This window comes from Zingiber officinale, chromosome 9B, assembly GCF_018446385.1.
Source record: "Zingiber officinale cultivar Zhangliang chromosome 9B, Zo_v1.1, whole genome shotgun sequence".
Classification (NCBI taxonomy): Eukaryota; Viridiplantae; Streptophyta; class Magnoliopsida; order Zingiberales; family Zingiberaceae; genus Zingiber; species Zingiber officinale.
In genome coordinates this window covers 84,360,014-84,381,932 of record NC_056003.1, presented here as the reverse complement: position 1 = coordinate 84,381,932, position 21,919 = coordinate 84,360,014, and positions in this window count along the sequence as shown.

Below are 21,919 nucleotides of genomic sequence, written 5' to 3'. Positions count from 1 at the left end.
AGCCTACAAAACCAAATTAAAACATGCTTAGCACACATCATGAATTAATAGACATGAATTAGATTAACTCAAAATATTCCTTGCTTAACAAGAAACTAACTCACAAATCAATTTCTCATTCAAAATAGTCTCCATAACTAAACAATTCCAACAAAATAAATTGCCACCTAAACACATCATCAAAATCCCCCCACACTTATTCTTGCATGTCTCATGCAAGTCAAGAAAATCTAAGATCCTACTTTAATGGTACCCCCTAAACAAATTCCTAAACATGATTAGAGAATAGAGAAGTAACCATCTAAGATTGTCAAATTCCAAAACTTCAAGCATTCATGGGCATCAAACTTAATTCTTGGTTAATTACATAGTAACTTCCAACCTTCATGACTAAGTTGAAAATGATTTCACACTAAACCTCATAAGACAAAATTTTTGATGACCCTCAATCCTAATATCAAATTCAAGTAATAATAGAGCACACTCAAGCTACTCATGTTCATGCACTACCATATGTTTGCTTATCTTCTACTCTCCACCATGTTCATGGATATCCAATTACATTTTTGAAGGTTAACTATGACTCAAATGCAATTTGAAGAATTAGCTCAAAGAAAGGATATGAAAGATAGAATAATTAGCTTTAGTTCTAGTGGAAGACATGGATACAAAAGATGCCATCTAATGATTTCCAACCACTCTTCCCTACTTCTCTTCTTCCTTACTCACCTCCAAATGCATCACATTGTTTAACAAATTCATTTCCAATTCATTCCATTTCAGATTCTAATCTTAAAAGCTCAAATAGAACTGAAACTAATTTTCCTACTTCTTTCCATTCTTGGCAATCCTGGTTAACAAATCCCTGAAACATGAACCTCAAGAAACATTTTATTAACTATGCTTGGAAGTACGCTTCATTCATTCATTTCAACTCTAACTCTTTCCAAAAGTCGGCACAAACTCCTAAACAGTAATAGACAAAACAAACACTGCATTTCAATTCCAACACTTGACTTCCAAGTTCTTTTCAAAACTTGCAACATAGTTTCATATTCAGATTCTGTACACTGCAGTTTCTGCAAATCTCCCTTCCAAATTCAAGCTTCATCATCTCTATTCTTTAGATTAAGTTCCTTTTCCCTCTCGTCAGTAAGAAGACAATATTTCAATACACTACATGACAAAACTAATCACATCAAATTCTCAAATCACCTACAGTGCCTAACAGCCTCAGCTTGTAATATTTCTGCATTTCAGCAGCCTAAGCATTCTGCTTCTTTACTTGTTCTCTAATACTTACTCTCCTACTTCTATTTCTCTAGTATTTAAATTCCTTCCACACTTCATGAATAGAACAACAATCCTGAATCTAGTCAACTTCCTCATCAATTTATCCACTGTAGAGTTTAAACTGCACTTCACAGTTTCAATTCAGCAACTTTAGACACAGATTTATTATACCACTTAGCATTTCAAAAAATACAGAAGCATGCAATTACATTTGTTTTCAACAATATAAGATCTTCAAATAGTTCCTTACTAAATCAAGGAGCTAACACTGCTAAGTTGATACACAATTTATACCACCTTGAATATGGATTTTGTTCATTCTGTTACCTTACTGCATTTTTTATTTCAGCTCTCCAAAAAATAGCTCACTGTGTAGTTTTTAACACTCATTGATACTTTCTTAATCCGGCTTAAAAGTTCCCTGCAGTACCATTTGTCACTAAAATTACCAGAGCTATACTACTTTAGCATACTGCTTAAAGCATTACTAGAACTAAATTGATACAACATAACCATTCCAAAATCCGAATTCTATTTCAGCCTGATTAGTTGAACAATCTCCTCAACTTATGCATTCAAATGAAAATCCACAACATTTTTGAATTCAACAGAAGATTACAAACTAATAGAGCTTCACAAATACTAAATCTCCACCTCTGAATTCCTGCACTGTGTTGTCAATAATTCCATTTGCACCACAACCTTTAAAAGCTTATCTTCATCAATTCCAGATTATGATCAGGAATCATTCAACATGAGAAATGCACTTGAATAAGCTTACAGAACATCTTAAAGAAATCTAGAGCATACAAATTCCAGAAACTAATTAAGTCTCAGTTTTTATTCAGTGATCAAGTTCAAATTCCATCAATTAATTCAGCACTTCAACACTAATCACTTGACTTCTGCAATTTCTGAAAATTTTCATAAGGCAACTAAATAGAAACTCACAAATTTGCCAACTTCTCATATCTTCAAACACTGCACAATACTATTTTTTTTAGTAACTTGAAACCACAGTTCAACGCACCAATTATTTCCATCATCTCAAAAATAATATTCAACTTGCTATACTTCCTAAATACAATGATGCTCATGTTTAAGTTCCGGTTCCTGAACAAAGGAATCAATACACACTCCATCCATCAATGCCTATTTCCCATCTTCAACTCACAATTTTCAAACCACAACTCTTCAAATTCAACACTTCCCTTTTTTTTTTTTACACAGAAACTCATGCTACTTATTCCTCCACACTTAAACCTTTGTCCGTCCAGGCCAAAGAATCCATCACATAACATCTAAATGTATCCATATCCAAGAATTTTATAATGAAAAGATAACAAAAGATATGATGGTAAACAAGAATAATGGCAAGAAATAGTGTGGAAAAGATACAAAAGATTCACCTTTATAAATATAATTCAATCCATTGAATTATGATTTTAAAAGAATCAAAGCAAGTTCTAGAGTTGCAATAACACAAGTGCATCACACAAATAAAGGCTCAAAACTCACTAGGTATAAAAAGTATCATTTCAACTTATCAATCTAGTGTCCATCATTAAGTAGTAACCTCAAGAAAATAAAGAGTCCAATCATGACATTAAACTAAAAACTTAACAGTCGAAAATAGCTAACATCCTCTAATTCTAACATATCATAGAAAAATACCAAGGGGTACCATTCTCTTATTCTGAAAATCAAAACCAAATGCAAAAAGAAATCTATCTACAGTAAGCATTTATTCCTCTAAACCAAAATCAACATTTGCAAACAAAGAATTTCTTGAAACAACTAGACATGAATATATACAAATACAACAACAATAACAACAACAACAACCACAACCAAGCCTTTTCCCACTAGGTGAGGTCGGCTGTATGAATCTTTTTACGCCATTGAGCTCTATCTCCTATTATATCATCATCTATATTTAAATAAATTTTATCTTATTTTATTGTTGCTAACCAAGTCTTTTTTGGTCTTCCTCTTCCTCGTTTGATATGCATGTTTATCATAGTTTCACATCGCCTAACTGGAGCATTTATTGGTTGTCTAAGTACATGTCTGTACCATCTTAAACATGTCTCTCGGAGTTTTTCCTCAATAGATGTAACTCCGACTTTCTCTCTAATGCACTCATTTCTTATTTTGTTCATCTTCGTATGTCCACACATCCACCTTAACATCCTCATCTCTGCAACTCTCATCTTCTGCTCATGTGCTCGAGTCATAGCCCAACATTCAGATCCATATAATATAGCAGGTTTAACTACGGTTTTATAGAACTTACCTTTAAGTTTAAGAGGTACTTTACGGTCACATAAAACACTAGACGCTCCCCTCCATTTCACCTATCCTGCTTGTATTCTATGTAAGACATCTCTCTCAATCCCTCCATCATTTTGTAAAAATGATCCTAAATATTTAAATCTCTTGGTTCCGGGCAACTCGTCCTCTCCTATCTTAACAATTGTTTCATTACTTCTAATATTGCTAAACTTAAATTCCATATATTCTGTCTTCAATCTACTAAGCTTAAAACCTTTCCCTTCTAGTGTTTTCCTCCAAGATTCTAGCTTAGCATTTACTCCTTCACGTGTCTCATCTACCAAAAATAATATCATCTGCAAACAACATGCACCATGGTACTGTGTCTTGAATGTGCGCAGTGAGTTCGTCCATAATTAGTGTAAAAAGATAGGGACTTAGAGCTGATCCTTGATGTAACCCTATCTTTATTGGAAATGCTTTAGTTACGCCGCCTGAAGTCTTTACTCTGGTCGTTACATCCTCATACATATCCTTAATTAGTTCAATATATGTTACGCTTACACCTCTTTTTTCTAAAATTCTCCATATAATTTTTCTTGGGACTCTATCATAAGCTTTTTCTAAGTCAATGAATACCATGTGTAGATCTTGTTTTTGCTCCCGATATTTTTCAATTAATTGTCTAATAAGATGTATAGTTTCTATTGTCGACCTTCCAGGCATGGACCTAAATTGATTTTCTATCACTGTGGTCTCCTTCCTTAATCTTTTTTCTATTACTTTTTCCCAAAGTTTCATAGTATGACTCATTAGTTTAATACCCCTATAGTTTGCACAATTTTGTATGTCTCCCTTATTCTTATATAAGGGAACTAGAGTACTTATCCTCCATTGATCAAACATTTTTTTCGTTTTCAATATCATGTTAAATAATTTTGTAAGTCATTCAATACCTTGTTTCCCTAAGCACTTCCATACCTCTATCGGAATATCATATGGTCCAACGACTTTTCCATTGTGCATCTCATTTAAAGTTTGTTTTACTTCTGAAGTTTGAATTCTATGATAAAAATTAAAATTTCTATGCTCATTTGACCTAATTAAAGTACCTAAGTTAAGTTGGTCACCTAAACCTTCATTAAAAAGTTAATGAAAATACCTCTTCCACCGCTCTTTTATTTCTCCATCGTTTATTAATACCCTATTACATTCATCTTTAATGCATTTTATTTGGCTAAGATCTCTTGTTTTTCTTTCTCTCACTTTAGCTATTCTATAAATATCTCTTTCCTCTTCTTTTGTATCCAATTTTTGATATAACCGTTCAAAAGTTTCATTTTTTTGCTTCACTCACTACTTTCTTAGCTTCTTTCTTGGCTATTGTATATTTTTTTAAGTTTTCCTTGTTCTTACAAATATATAATTCTTTATAAGCTATTCGTTTTTCCTTCACTTTCTCTTGTACTTTCTCATTCCACCACCAAGATTCTTTACTTAGTGGTGCATTTCCCTTTGACTCACCGAGTACACTGTTAGCTACTATTTTTAACTTTGATACCATCTTATCCCATGTTGTATTAGAGTCATCGTATATTTCACCTAATGTTTGTACTTCTACCTTCTCCTTAAATATATGTTGCTTCCCATCCTTTGACTTCCACCACTTAATTCTAGAAATTGTATATATTTTCTTTCTATTGATACTATGTTTGAGGCGTATATCCAACACTACTACCCTATGTTGGGTAGTTAAGCTTTCTCCAGGGATGACTTTGTAATCTTTACAAATCTTTCTATCCTTCTTCCTAACCATAAGAAAGTCAATTTGTGATTTATTATTCCCACTTTTGAATGTGACTAAGTGTTCTTCTCTTTTCTGAAAAAACGTATTAGCTAATATAAGGTCATATGCTATCGCAAAATCTAATATAGTTTTCCCTTCCTCATTCCTCGTTCCAAACCCATAACTCCCATGTGCTCTCTCATATTCCTCATTTTTCACTCCGACATGTTTAGATCACCTCCTATTAAAATCATTTCATTTGGTGGAATATTTTGTAATATTTCATCTAAGTCCTCCCAAAATCTTGATTTGGTAGCTTCATCTAATCCTACTTGTGGTGCATATATGCTAATTATGTTCATAGTTTCTTTTGCTATTATTATCTTAAGGGCTATAATTCTATCCCCTTTTCTAACTACTCCTACAACTTCATCCTTTAACAAACTATCTACAATAATACCCACTCCATTTCTTGCTTTACTCTTTCCAGTGTACCATAACTTAAAACCCGAGTTCTCTATCATCTTTGCCTTCTCACCTGTCCATTTTGTCTCTTGTACACACAAATACTAATTTTTCTCCTAATCATCATATCTACTACCTCTATTGATTTACCAGTAAGAGTTCCTATGTTCCATGTTCCAAATCTTAGATTATTAGTTTTCCTATGATATTTGTTCTTATCTAACCTATGGTGTGAGAACTCTTGCCTATTTAACACTGTTAGATCGTGATTGTTCGATAGAGGGGGGGGGGGGGGGGGTGAATATCGATTTAAAATTTCGTCGAAAAGAGTTAAGCACAGCGGAAAGACCAAAGACAAGCCAAAGACGACACAGAGATTTACTTGGTTCGGAGCCTTTGGCGACTCCTACTCCAATGGCCACACACGAGGGTGCTTTCGATGGGCAATCACTATCAATTCGAAAATAGAATTACAAGATTAAAGTACAAGAACTGATAGAAATAAAATACCAACTATAGAATTAAAAATAAAAGACAACATTGAGTCGGAGATCTTTTCGCAGCGTTACTGGAGCACAGAAAAGTGGATCTTGAATTTGAGTTGTTTTTTTGAGCTCCGCCTTTGACCCTCCTTATATAGGAGGCTCGGGGCGCTTGGAACCTTCAGGGCGCCTCGACCATGACGTAGCCGACCCAACCAGAAGGCTCCACGTGTCGACGATGCGAGGAGGATAAACTTTGCCTCCGGGCGCCCGGGTACCTCCCGGGCGCCCGGACCCAAGTTTCCAGCAGACTCCTTCCTGCAAGAAAAACTTTAGTCCGAGGCAATTATACCCTGCAACACAGATTGTTAGCACAGTTTTATAGATAAGGAAAACAGTAATTAGATTCCGTTTCTCCGAAATCAGAATCTAGTCAAGATCTCGACTTAGAGTTTCGAGATGGTTCTAAGTCGGATCGGCGCCTAAGTTCCCTTCCCGGGAACGCATCCTCACAGTCACTCCCCTCCAGTGACTTACCTCCACTTACCTGCCAGACATCCGGTCAGCCCTTCGACCTGTCTGGACTTCGTGCCAGCTATCCGATCAGCCCGTCGACCTAGCTAGACTTCGTGCCAAATGTTCGGTCAGCCCGTCGACCCGTTTGGACTTCGTGCTAGCTATCTGGCCCGTCGACCTAGCTGGGCTTTGTGCCAGACATCTGGTCAGCCCGCCGACCTGTCTGGACTTCTCCTGCACACTCGGTCAGAGTGTTAGATCAACAGCAAAACTAACTTAACCTATTTTGTCATTCATCAAAACCTGGGTTCGACCGTTAGTGCTAACCGCACCAACAAACACTACACCCAAGTTCTCATGGAGATGTAGCGGTCCTTGCTGAGATGTTACAGTCGAACCCTGTAACGCCAACTCTTGCATATTTATCACTACACCCGAATTCTGGAGATGTAGCGGTCCTTGCCGAGACGTTACAGTTGGACCCTGCAACGCGTTCCTTCCGGGGAACAACCTAGCATTAGCACAATAGTTTAATGGATTCATTCATTGAATATTTGCCATAGTTTGACGCTGGCTGGCAACCTAACGCAACCCTCCTCCTTTATCCGAGCTTGGGACTGACCATGATCGGTCGTCATGAGCGGAGTTATGAATATATACAAATGCGTAAGAAAAATTAAGTTGGAACAAACTTCCCTTTAACCTAGGTAGATAGCACCAATGTTGCTCATTCTTTCCATCACCACTCCATTGCAACTTTCATGAAATAATTTGAGTCAATGCCCATTAACTTTGAAAATCTGGCCGAAGGACTCCTCCCTAATCTCAATCACTCCATAAGAAAAAACATTAGTTACAACATATGATCCTTCCCAACGAGATCTCAACATACCTTTCATCAATTTGAGTCGTGACCTATATAGAAACACCTTATCACCAATATGAAATTTCTTGATCGCAATGTGCTTATCATGAAAATTTTTGATCTTTTCTTTATAGATCCGTGAGTTCTCAAATACCTATAGCCTAATTTGCTCAAGTTCTTGAAGTTGTAACTTTCTCTCTTCTCCAGCTGTACTAGTATCAAAATTACAAGCTTTGACTGTCCAAAAAGTCCTATGTTCAATCTCCACTAGAAGATGACAAGCTTTGCCATACACAATCTTATACGGAGACATCCCTATGGGGTCTTGAAAGTAATCCTGTAGGCCCACAATGCATCATCTAATCTCTTGCTCCAGTCCTTCCTGTCAGGCCTCACAGTTTTTTCAAAAATTGCCTTTACTTCTCTGTTGGACACCTCAGCTTGCCCATTGGTCTGGGGGTGATAAGGAGTAGAAACTCTATGTGAAACCCCATACTTGCTCAGCATAACCTTCATGTGTCTGTTACAAAAATGTGACCCTTGATCACTAATGATCGCCCTGGGCACTCCAAACCTGTAGAAAATGTGTAACCTGACAACACTGACAACAGCTGAAGAACCATTAGTTCTAGTGGGAATGACCTCCACTCATTTGGAAACATAATCGACTGCCAACAAAATATATGAAAAACCAAAGGAGATAAGAAATGGACCCATGAAGTCAATACCCCATACATAAAAAATCTCATAAAATAACATGTAATGTTGAAGCATTTTATTCCTAGGTCCTATGTTTTCAGTTCATTGACACCTAACACATGATCTATAAAAAACATAAGCATGACAAAAAAGGGTAAGCCAATATTATTCACATCCTAAAACTTTCCTCGCAGTCCTCTGTGGTCCAAAATGTACCCCACACTCAGCTGAATGACAAAATATAAGTACAGACTGAAACTCAAAATCAGGTATACATCTCCTAATGATTTGATCACTACAAAATTTTCACAAGTAAGGATCATTCCACATATAATATTTTGCATCACTTTTTAATTTATTCTTTTGAGTTTTTAAAAATTGTACAAGAAAAACATGTATAACTAAAACGTTAACCAGATCTGCATACCAAGGTGACTCACCATGCATCTGAAAAAACTACTCATCTCTGAAATCATCATCAATAGCCATATGATTCGAATCTCCCTTGATCCCTCTCAAATGATCTGCAACTAAGTTCTCCTTTCCACTCCTATCATGTATCTCTAAATTAAATTCTTGAAGCAGAAGCATCCACCTAATCAATTTAGGCTTGGCATCTTGCTTCTTTAGGAGGAACTTCAAAGCTGCATGATCAGAAAATACAACCACGTGAGAACAAAGTAAATATGATCTGAATTTATCTAAAGTAAAAACAATAGAAAGAAGCTCTTTTTCTATCATGGTGTAGTTTGCTTGAGCTGCATCCAAAGTTTTTGAAGCATAACAGATCACATGTGGTGCTCCATCTACTCTCTGAGCAAGAACAGTTCCTACAGCATGGTTTGATCATCATACATCAACTCAAAAGGTAGAGTCCAATCTGGTGGCCTGATGATAGGTGCCGATATCAAGGCCTCCTTCAACCTCTCGAAGGCTTCCTTGCACCTCTGATCAAAATGCAAATCCACATCTTTCTGAAGCAACTGAGATAATGGAAGAGCAATCTTACTGAAGTCTCTGATAAATCTCCTATAGAATCCTGCATGACCATGGAAAGCTCGAACATCCCACATGCATGCAGGGTAAGATAAAGAAGATATAACACTAACTTTAGTAGAATCTACCTCAATACCTCTCCTAGAAACTATATGATCTAAAATAATACCATGCTCAACCATGAAATGACATTTTTCAAAATTAAGTACCAAATCAGTCTCAATGCATCTATTTAAAACCCTAGACAAATTCTTTAAACATGCATCAAATGATGAACTATATATAGAAAAATCATCCATGAACACTTCCATGCAATGCTCTAATAAATCACCAAAAATACTTACCATGCATCGTTGAAAAATCCTTGGAGCATTACAAAGTCCAAATGGCATGCGTCTATAAGTGAATGTACCGAAAGGATAAGTGAAGGTAGTCTTTTCCCGATCCTTTGGGTCGATGCAAATATGAAAATAGCTTGTATATCTATCTAGGAAGTAATAATGCGACTTACCTGCAAGCCTCTCTAGCATCTGATCAATAAAAAGCAAGGGGTAGTGGTCCTTTCTGCTTGCTTAATTTAACTTTATGTAGTCCACACAAACTCTCTAAGAATTCTTCATTCTGGTGGGCACCAACTCATTCTCCTCTTTGGCTACTACTATCACTCCTGATTTCTTTGGGACCACATGGATGAGACTTACCCATTTACTGTCAAAAATAGGGTAGATAATATCTGCATGCAGAAGTCTAGTCATCTCTTTCTTGACTACATCAAGGATCAGTGGGTTAAGCCTCCTCTGTGGCTACCTCACTGGTTTCACATCCTCCTCCAAATAAATCCTGTGCATGCAAATAGAATGACTGATCCTAGGAATGTCAGCAAGTGTTCATCCAATGGCTCCCTTGTGCTACCTCAGAATTTCTAATAATCTCATCTCCTACTCTGGCTCTAAATCCTGGGTTATAATGATAGGTAGATATTGATTCTCTCTCAAATAAACATACTCCAAATATTGAGGCAATGATTTCAACTCAAGTGGTAATTGATCAATAGATGGTGATCCTAGAGGTAGTGCTACTACTGAGCAATCCCCTACACATAAATCTTCTCCTCTAGGTGATCCTAGGGGTAGTGCTTCTCCTAAGCAATCCCCTATGCATAAATCATCTCCTCTGGATGAAAATAATCCATATGAAATAACATCCACTCCCATGTCCAAAACATCCTCCAAATATACAGAAAATACCTCACTTTTTCTAGCATCAGTAAAATCTGAATCTGATTCAATATCTGAAAAGAAATCCATGCTGCCCATCTCCTCTGTGATATCCACACTAAGAAGAGAATGATCCTCTCTAGGATGGCTCATAGCATCAAAAATGTTGAACTGGACCACTGTGTCTCCTATCTCCATAGAAAGTGTGCCCGCATGAACGTTAATCTTTGTCCTTGCAGTCTTCAGGAATGGTCTTCCTAGAATAAGAGGTGATATATTGGCCAGATAGTCTCCCTCCATATCTAGGATATAAAAATCTGCAAGAAAAAGGAGTTCTCTCACTTTCACCAATACATCTTCAATAACTCCAGCAGGGTGAGCCTATCTGCGGTCAGCTAACTGAATTACAACTCTTGTAGGTTGTAATGGTCCAATCCCTAAAGTTTGAAAAACTGATCTTGGAATAACATTAATTAAAGCTCCCAAATCTAGCATAGAATCCTCAAATAAATTGCTCCCAATCTCACAAGGCACAGTGAATACTCCAGGATCTTCACACTTCTTAGGTACTGGTTGAATAAGTGCTGATACATTCTTTCCCATACTAATCAACTCATTCCCCTTCAATTTGTTTTTATGTACACAAAGATCCTTTAAAAATTTTGCATACTTGGGAATTTCCTTAATCATTGTAAGTAAAGGAACATTTACCTCCACCTTGCTAAATAACTTCACAAGCTCTTGAAATTCTCTAGCCTTTTCCCCCTCTACATTCTTCCTTGGTTATACTTTTAATTGGGGAAAAGGTAGAGGAATTGAAGGCTCTGATACTTGCTGTGCTGAAATTCTTGCTTCTAGAATTACTGAAATGCTGGAATCTAGAATTTGCTGTACTGACTCAGAATTTCTGGTACTTCCGGAGTTCAAATAACTCTTCTCCTGTCCTTGTACTAAGTTCATAGGATCAATATGAATGGGGTTTGAACTTGAGTTTGGATGGAAGTTAGCTGCTGAAAAGTCCAAATCATGGCTGTTTGAGGCTATTCAAGGGCTGCTGGAATCTGGAAAAGGAACTATTGGAATTTTTTTAGCAACATCATCTGTAATTTACCTTCCACTTCTTAAAGTTAATGTACTAACATTACCCTTAGGATTAGGTATTGATTGAGAAAGCAATTGACTTGATCCTTGATCTTGGATTTGATTAATGCTGGAAGCTAATTATCCAATCTGCCTCTCAATATTTTGCAAGGCAGAATCACTTCTTTGCTAGTGTTGCTGTTACTATAATAAATGTTGCATCATTTCCTCCATTCTAGCTTGATGTGCATCTAAGTTTGAAGTGTTGGAGCTTCCTTGAGTCAAACTCAATCTTGATGGAGTTGAAAGTTCTTGCGAATTTTGATTCTGCCTTTGTTGAAAATTCTGTTGAAAATTCTATTGTTGCTGATTGTGCTGAAATGGATACTGACGTTGTTGATTATGTTGAAAATTAGGCTGATATGGCTATTGCTGCTAGAATGCATGCAGATTATGCTAAAATGAATTCTGAGCAGGTTGAAAAGGTTGCTATAAAAACCTTGAGATTGTTGGAAATTCTGACTTGAAATTGGTTGTTGATAGAATGAATTATCATATTTCAAATTTAGATGATCTCTCTAGCCTGGATTATAAGTAGAAGAATGAGGATCATATTTTTGTGGGAATTGAGCTCTAGATAATGCTGCTAATGACTCATCTTGATGTAGATTGGGACGTAACTCTGAATTGTGATCTTGGCTCGAACAAATACCACAAACTCCCCTTGATTGATATGAGAATTGTGTACTTGGAAATGAAGAAGTTTAGCAAGCATTGCCCAATACCAATTGATTCATCAAAGAAGTCAACTCCAACAAAAAACTCCTTATCTCCTTTTGATCATTAGAGAAAATTTGAACCTCTCCTACTCCTCTTGTAGTAATGACCTACTCCCAAATTGTTGTGAATTCTTTGTCATATTAGAAATAAGCTCCCTAGCTTGCTCTGGAGTTTTGTTGACTAAATCTCCTCTAGCTGTTGCATCTATCATACTTCTCTCCATGGGTAACAAACCCTCATAGAAGTACTGGACTAATAATTGCCCACTTATCTGCTGCTGCAGACAACTAGAACATAAGTTTTTGAATCTTTTCCAATAATCATACAGTGTCTCTCCCACCACTTGCTGAATCCCACAAATACTTTTTCTGATAGTTATAGTTTTTGAACCTGGAAAGAATTTCTCCAAGAAAGCCTTCTTCATATCAATCTAAGATGTAATATATCCAGGTGGAAAATAGTACAACCAATCTTTTGCTATTCCAGTTAATGAAAATGGGAAATCCCTTAGCTTGATATCCTCTTCTGAAATGCCCTGTAGCTTCATGGTATAACAAACTGTTGGGGTTGCAAGGTTGCAAACATAGTCCCACATTGAAAACATATGGGAAAGATCATGGGTTTATAAGAGAAAAGATATCTCCATTGGAATGAGGTCTTTTGGGTAGAGCCCAAGAGCAAAACCATGAGGGCTCAGGCCCAAAGTGGACAATATCATACCATTGTGGAGATATCTAAATTCTTCTCAATCCAACAATTGGTATCAGAGCGGGGTCGTTTTGAATCGATGCAACCACCATTCAAAACAATTTTATGTGGTATTTTTAAATTTTTTCGGAGTCAATTAGAATTTAGCTTTGTAGCTATATTCTAATTCTTTTCTCGATTCGGTTTTTTGCTCGAAGTTGGTGCAACACCACTCGAGTCCGTTTTTTTAAAATTATTCCCACACTACTAATCCAAGACTTAGTCTTGGAACAGATTTTTCATTCTTTTTGTCGTGCAGGATTTCAAATGGCCCATCAAGAGGGTTATATCACCGTTCGTCTCCCGCTCTTCTCCGGAGAAGACTTCGGGTACTGGAAGGGGCGAATGGAAACACTCCGCAAAACCCAGTTCGAGACATGGATGATCATCAAGACAGGACTACAACTCCCATCCGACGAAGACGACAAGCCGACACCCTACGAAAAATGGGAACCAACCATAATCAAGAAGGTGGAAGCTAATGCCAAAGCGACCTGCACCCTCCATGTTGGAGTGTATACTGAAAGCCTAAGCTTTTGTAAACATTTGTTTTGAATAAAGAATCACATTTGGTCAAATTATCTACATTTGTTTGTAGTTGTTCAATTAATTTATATTGTAGATAACATAGCATGTGGTGTCACATGCAGAAGATGATGTTATCAGTACCTTATAAATTATAAACAGTAGCTCACGACCAAAATGGAAAGGAACAAATCATTAGAAGGTCGTAGTGTAATTAGGTATCAATTTATCTTGACTGTATAATTACACTAGTACACTTAGAGTGTATTGAGTAGGACCATTTGAGGTCGTTTCTTTTATACTGACTTTATAAAGGAACAAAGACCTCAGTTATTATGGAAGTGTGTGCTCTTAATCCTAATATAATAACAAGCACATATATTTGATATTTATTTCTTTAATTTATCAATGGGTGAGATTTAGTTCGATGAATCAATAAGCCCGATAAATTGGGAAATGGTATCACTTATAGTGTGTGTTGTTGATTATAGAAGGAAACTGTGTCCTAGAGATACTAGGTTGATAATGTCCTCAAGAGGAGCTCATAAGGATTGTCATGTTAAACCCTGCAGGTGGACTTAGTCCGACATGACGATAAGGTTGAGTGGTACTACTCTTGGACTAAGATATTAATTAAATGAGTTGTCAGTAACTCACTTAATTAGTGGACATTCGATATCTTAAACACAGGGAGACTAACACACTCATAATAAGAAGGAGCCCAAAAATGTAATTTGGGATTGGTGCGGTAGTTCAATAATAGTTCTCTAGTGGAATGAATTATTATTGATAAAATTAAGTTGTGTGTTCGGGGCGAACACGGGATGCTTAATTTTATCGGGAGACCAAAACCAATTCCTCCTCTCGGTCCCTATCGTAGCCTCTTATTTATAGAGTACTATACCCACCTATACCCACCTTCTATACCCACCTAAAGGGGGCCGGCCAAGCTAGCTTGGGAACCAAGCTAGGGTCGGCTTAAGCATGGGTTTAGGGTGGCCGGACCTAGCTTGAACCAAAGCTAGTAGGGCCGGCCATAATTAAATTAAAAAAGATTTTTAATTTTAATTTTTATTATGTGGAAGATATAATTTATTAAAGAGAATTAAAATTAAAATTAAAATATCTCTCTTGAAAAGGATTTACAAAAGATTAAAGAAAGAGATTAGATCTCTTTCCTTATTTGTAGATTGGTGAGATATTTTATTTTCTCTTTAAAAAATTATTCACATGTTGTAAAATTAAAATTATAGAAATTTCTTTTTATCAACCATGAAGAGATTTTTTGAAGAGAAATTTTATTTTTTAAAATTTCTGGAAACAAATTAGGAAGTTTTAATTTGTTGATTAAAACTTGTCTAAATTTATTTCTCTTAATGTGGCCGGCCAATATTGATCTAATTGGGAAATTTTATTTTATTTTTCTCAATTAAATCATGTCAAAGAAATTAAGGAAATTTTATTGTAATTAAATTTCCTAATTTGTCAAGGTCAAGGAATATAAAAGAAGGGGTGGGAGTGCCTTCATGGGATGAACCTCTATTATTTCTCTCCCTCTTTTCCTTGGTGTTGTGGCCGGCCATCATCTCTTCTCCTCTTCCTCTTTGTGGTGGCCGAAACTCTCTATTGCTTGGAGCTCTTGTGGAGGCCGGATACTACTTGGAGAAGAAGAAGAAGAAGGAGAGAAAGTTTGCATCTCTTGGAGCTTGGTTGGTGTTTTTCTTCTTCCTTGGTGATGCTTTATTGTTTTGGCCGAACCTATCTAGGAGGAGAAGAAGGTGCTTGGTGGTTTCTCATCTCGGAAGATCGTTGCCCACACAACGTCCGAGGTTAGAAGAGGAATACGGTAGAAGATCAAGAGGTTTTTCTACAAGGTATAACTAGTAATTTTTTTTTTCCGCATCATACTAGTTATTTTTGGAAATAATACCAAATACAAGAGGCTTACGTTCTAGTATTTCGAATATATTTTTCGAAGTTGTGTTTTTTATTTTCCTTGTGATTTGATTGTTCTTTTCGGTTAACCTAAAGTTATTTTAGGAAATTAAATATTAGATTTCTATAAAAGGTTTTGTCTAGTCGGTGGTGGTTGCTCCCATATCCAAGAAGGCCATGTGCCTCGCCACGTCAGTACTGGGAACCGATTATGAAAATTAATATTTAATGGAATTAATAACTTAAGGTGATTTGGGTCGAACGTGTTAAGTTCTGCAGGAGATCCAAGTCAAAACCTAAAAGAACAAATAGATTAAGTTTTGGATCAAACGTGTTAAGCTCCGCAGGCGATCCAAAATTTAATTTAAAAGAACACATGGTAGCTAGGAAAAAGTTCAGACCTTTGTACAAAATTTTTGTACAGTGGAACATCTAGGTTTTCCGAGTAGCAACCAACACTCTAGTGTGGACTGACCAAGGAGGAGCTCAATAGAGTTGGTTCGTTCACATCAACAAAAGATCTCTGGGAGAAGCTGATCGAACTCCACGAGGGAACCTCCGACACAAAAGTAAGTAAACGTGACTTGTTGCTTAATAAATTGTATAATCTAAAAATACAGGAAGATGAGACGGCCTGTCAACTCCACGCACGTATACAAGACATTCTCAACTCCCTCCACGCAATCGGTCAAAAGGTAGAGAATAAGGACATCATAAGGTATGCACTCAACTCTTTTCCGAGGAGTACATTGTGGGCATCAATGGTAGATGCCTACAAAGTCTCCAAAGATTTATCTTTAATTAGATTAGACGAGCTATTTTTAGAATTCGAACTTCATGAGCAGACTAATACACAGCCTTCCGAGAAAGGAATTGCTTTGCTTGCAGGTACCGGTGGAGCTCGCGAATCAAGATCACGACGAAGAACCGAACAGGAGCCGGAAGAAGAAACCGACTCAGATGAAGAAGACAATGAACTAACCATTGAACTCATGAACCTTGTGAAGAGACTCTACAAGAAGAAGAAAGGCTTCAACAAGAGAGACCTAAAGAAGGTGGTCCAATCCAAGGAGGCTCAACCGAATTCTAAGGTAAAATTTGAGGTGATCTGCTACGGATGCAACCAGAAGGGGCATATCAAGGCCAACTGCCCTAACCAAAAGGAAGCAAAGAAGCAGAGAAGGAAGAAGGCCCTGAAGGTGACATGGGATGAATCTTCTTCAAAAGACGACGATGATGAACTCGATCAGACGAGTTTACTTGCGCTGATGGCCCAGGACCAGATCAACCTGTCTGAGAGCGAGAGCGAGTCAGAGGCCGAGTCCGAGCGAAGCCACGGATCCGTATCCGTTTCCGAAGGGCCTGATACCTCTGTAAGTATATCTCGACTCAATAATTTAGTTAATTATTTGTTACGAAAATTAGCTAAATCAAACCTTAGAGTCAAGTCACTTCTAAAGGAAGTAGAAGTCCTAAAAGAAGTGACTAACTCCGAATCTTTGACTGAACCAGTTCAGACTGGAAATTCAACTCAAGTCCAAAAACTTAAAGAAGAGAATTCCAGCCTGAGAATTCAAGTCAAGGATCTGGAGAAAACACTAGAACGGTTTTCTTTAGGTTCCAAGAATCTTGACCTAATTCTTGGGACACAAAGAGCCGTTTACAATAGAACTGGTCTAGGATTTAAACCAAAGAAAAAAATATAAATCTTATTTATCTCTTGTACAAAGAGCAAATAGAAAAACAGTCCAAGCATGGGTCTCCAAGTCCAAATTGATTAATCAAGTTGGACCTGGCCAATATTGGATCCCGAAGGATCAAATACACTACCTCGATAGACCATATCGAGGCTATGATCCAGAGGGAGTAAAAAGAAAAACGATATCAATAAAACGAACATAAATTAAAAATTAAAAATTAAATTAAAAATTTAAAATTAAAAAAAAATTCAAAATTTAAAATAAAAAAATTCGAAATTCAAAATTCAAAATTAAAATTTCAAAATTAAATTCAAAATTCAAAATTCAATTAAAAATTCAAAATTTAATTAAAAATTCAAAATTCAATTAAAAATTAAAAATTAAAAATTCAAAATTAAATTCAAAATTCAAAATTCAATTAAAAATTCGAAATTAAATTAAAAATTAAAAATTAAAAATTAAAAATTAAAAATTAAAAATTCAATTAAAAATTTGAAATTAAATTAAAAATTCAAAAATCAAATACAAGCATAACTTAAGCTAACACTTAAACTTTGTGAAGCTCCCCTTTAATACAGGGTTTTCTTCTTGAATCAGACTTTTACTTTTGAATTTCCCTACTCTCCCCCTTTGCCATTTATCAAAACTTAGGTTCGATCATCGGATGCTTCCCGCACCAACACAAACTACATGTAACTCATGTAAATGTCTATTTGAGTCTTCTCCAAATAATCCTTGAAATTTGGGAAGCAAATGAATCCGTCTAAATCTCAACTCAAAATCTCCTACCAAATCTGGATAAGTGAATACTTGAATTCCTCATAAGGAGCTACAAGCTCCTTCATAGTCCTATGATGCTCAACCATGGAAGTGTTTACGTGTGAAGAAGTATTATCAGAAACTTCTGATGATTTCTCTTGAATTCTCAAAGCCCTAAAAGTTCTCTCAATCTCTAGATCTAACTCAAATAATTTATCTTTTGAAGTCCTGGTAAAAAAAAAACAAATTAAAGTGAAAATACAAGTAGATAAACAATAAAATCAAGAAAGATGCAAAACAAACTATGCACAGTATAAAATTACACACACTACTAGTTATTTCTCCGGTAACGGCGTCAAAATTTGGTATGACCTTTTTTGCATGTCACGCGACACTTCAAATTATTTATGATTGAGAACCCATTAAAACTCAAGAGAAGAGTTGTAGTAAGGAGTTCCAAGTCATATTTTTTTCAAGGATAACTAATATGTCTGTGTAAATTCTAGATTTAAAACTATTTTTGGGTTTTCTTACCAAAATTTGGGAAATTGGTTTTGGTGAAACTAAAAATAGATATATAAAAGTTGTGTAACCAGAGAATGATAACTCATGACAACTCTGAACAGAAATGTACTACAATTCTACTCACAATCAAACAATAACAAGCTCTTCTTCAGTTAATTTTAGAGATCAAAGTCAAATCAATTGAGCTATATTGCAACATAGGTTATGTTCCTGTAATTGTTGTAAAACAAATATGTCCACTAAAATTTAGAATAGTTCTCATTGAATTACACTAAACAAATTCGAAAACACCTATTCCAACTTGTATCCCTAATTTCATAACTCAACAACAATTCAAATTGTAACAAATCTAGCTTAGGTATAAAATGGTTTTGATCTTAAGAAAAGATTTCAAACAGATTCAGTAGCTAAAATAGGAAATTGAATGCAAAAATTCAAATAAGAACAAAATTGTGAATAAAAGTAATCAGATAATTAGATCTGAGCAATTTAGATCTAATGATCAATTTAGATTAAAATCATAGGTAAAAGAATGTTCCACAACTCAAATCGAGATTAAACTCCTTCTCTCTGCCGTGACACAAAGATGCTCTTGGAGACCTCCCTTCAAGCAATCGTCGAAGAAAAATCAAGCTCCCAGCTCGTGCAGACGATGCTAACAACTCTTGGGTACCTCCCTTCAAGCTTGCAATCAGCTGACAAACTCAGCGCACGACGAATCAGAGTATTGTAACTGGTACTCACTCATCCGATCGATTGTCTCGATCGATTCAGGAGTTGCGGGCGAAATGGCGAAAGGAATGGAATCGGAAATGCCAGGAAAACTCCGTCGTTGTCTCCATTGGAGGTTGGAAACCAAAGATCGAGGAAACTCCCTTTGATCCGCGATGAGGCAGGAAAACGCAAGAAACAAAATCACGATCAGGGAAACTTTGCCTGATGCGCTCTAACCTTCGGGCGATGGTCGCTGGTAGCTCGAAGTTCATCGTAGATGAAGAAATCCAAATCTCATACCTGGAAGTGAAGCGGGGCTCCACGATCGTGCTCTCAAGAAGAAACTGGCACGGTATATAGTGGTGTATCATGCCAAAGCTTGGTTTCTTAAGTCTCTGCTAGAACCCGGTTCAATAGTAGTTAGCTTGGGTTGAGTTGCAACAGCGGCTGGATTAGCACAAGCTGAGTTCAACTTCCAGGTTGGCTGAACTTAAATGAATCCAAGTGTGACAATGCGTCCAACTCTTAGCCTACAAAACTAAATTAAAACATGCTTAGCACACATCATAAATTAATAGACATGAATTAAATTAACTCCAAATATTCCTTGCTTAACAAGAAACTAACTCACAAATCAATTTCTCATTCAAAATATTCTCCATAACTAAACAATTCCAGCAAAATAAAATGCCACTTAAACACATCATCAATGATTGGCTTGGGTGATGAAATTAGAGATGGTTAACTCCTAATTAGAGTCTCCAAGCTCTCGTGATCCAAGTGTGTGTGATCGAGTTTGTGGCGAGATTTCTCCATCGACAAGGAGTCGCTCATTAGCTAGAGTTTGCTGAGAACTAATCCATCGATGGATTAAGGGATCGTCCACTTTATGGACACGCTGTGGAGTAGGAGTGTCATTTCCGATCCACATTAAACGAACGTGTTAGGTGTTGTTCTTCTTGTCTTTATTGTTTTCTAGATTAGCTTTCTATTTTGTCGTTTGCATTTTTTCTGTGCTAACAACTATAGAAAAGCGAATGAAGTGGGTGATTGACTATTCACCCCCTCTAGTCGGTGTTAAAGATCTCAACATCTAGATGATTGTTAATCCAAGGCAATGAAAAACTCAATTAAAGACTCCTCCGTTGAAGACAGAGAAGCCTCTTACAATCTTTGAATGCTCAGAAACAGCTAGGAAGATTAATACAATTGTTATTAATTTATTCCTAGCACCAGAGAGCTTTTTATACCCTCTTGGGATGAAGTTGTAGGATCAATTGCACGTGAGAAGGGGGGCAGGGTGAATCATGTGATTTTAGAAAACTCATCTTTTTCATTTTATAAAATATGTACACAATAGAAAACAACACGAAATAGAACAAGCACACAAACTCGGGCAGTTACTTGGTTTAGAGCCTTCGGTGACTCCTATTCTAAGACCTAAGTCCCATGAACCTATCGATGGGTAATCCGCTAATGACCTTTTCTGAAATCGCCAGAAGAGGGGATTGAGTACAATAAAAATGAGGATAAGTGTAACAAGATACACTTTCCTTAAAGCAATAATTAAGTACAAAAATAAACTTTTGTTACCCAACACTTTTGAAGATAGTCGGATCGAGCTTGGTGTTGGACAACTCCTCAACAATTATCGGGTGTAACAACGTCATATTAGAGCAGCATGATGAAGTTGGAGTGTCAAAAGGTTGCGCAAAAGCTTGTAGAAGAGATGTGTTTGAAGCACTGGCCGAACCTCTCTTTTATAAAGCGTTGAAGGTACCTTCCATAACACTGGAGGCGCCTTTAACCCTTAAGGTTTTATCCCAACAAAACTGCTCCTTATCATTGACAAAGCCTCTGTCTTATCTGACAGAAGGCGCCTTAAAGGCTCTCCAAGGTACCTTCTAGCGCCTGCCCAAGCGCCTTTTTTCTCATGGAAGGCGCCTCCGTGCCCTCCCGCACATACTCTTCGACTGAGCATCTGAGGCGACTTCAGCAACACCGAAGGCACCTTGAGCATTGTGCATCAAGGCTAATTTTTCTAACTCCTAAAAAAACATGTTAGTCCAATAGCAAAGTGTAACTTGCAAAACAAGGTTAGAACAATTATAAAATATGATCAATTTATGACTTAGATCCTGTTTGTTCAAGACTAGGATCTAGTCAAGACCTCAGTTTAGGGATCCAAAATGGACTTAAACTGGACCTATGCCTAAAATCCCTAATTGGGACTCATTCTCACTAGAACACTCTCCTCCAATGCTTACCTCCACTTACTTGCCAAACATCTGGTCCTCGAGACCTGTTTAGTCTTTCTCTGGTTTTGCTTAGTATCTGACCAATGCTGATCTAGTGAGACTTACCTGCAACACTGAGTTCATAATAGATATAAAATAGTAAAGGAAAATAATGTTAGCATTATTAATAATGCGCTAGTCTAGTCGACCGTGCACGGTCGACTGAAAAATCAGTCGGTCACATATGCTTGGAGTTTACTCCTCTAAGACTTTTCAGTACTTAGGGTTATGCCCCTAGGGTTGCTTAGCTTCACTCACTAGAAC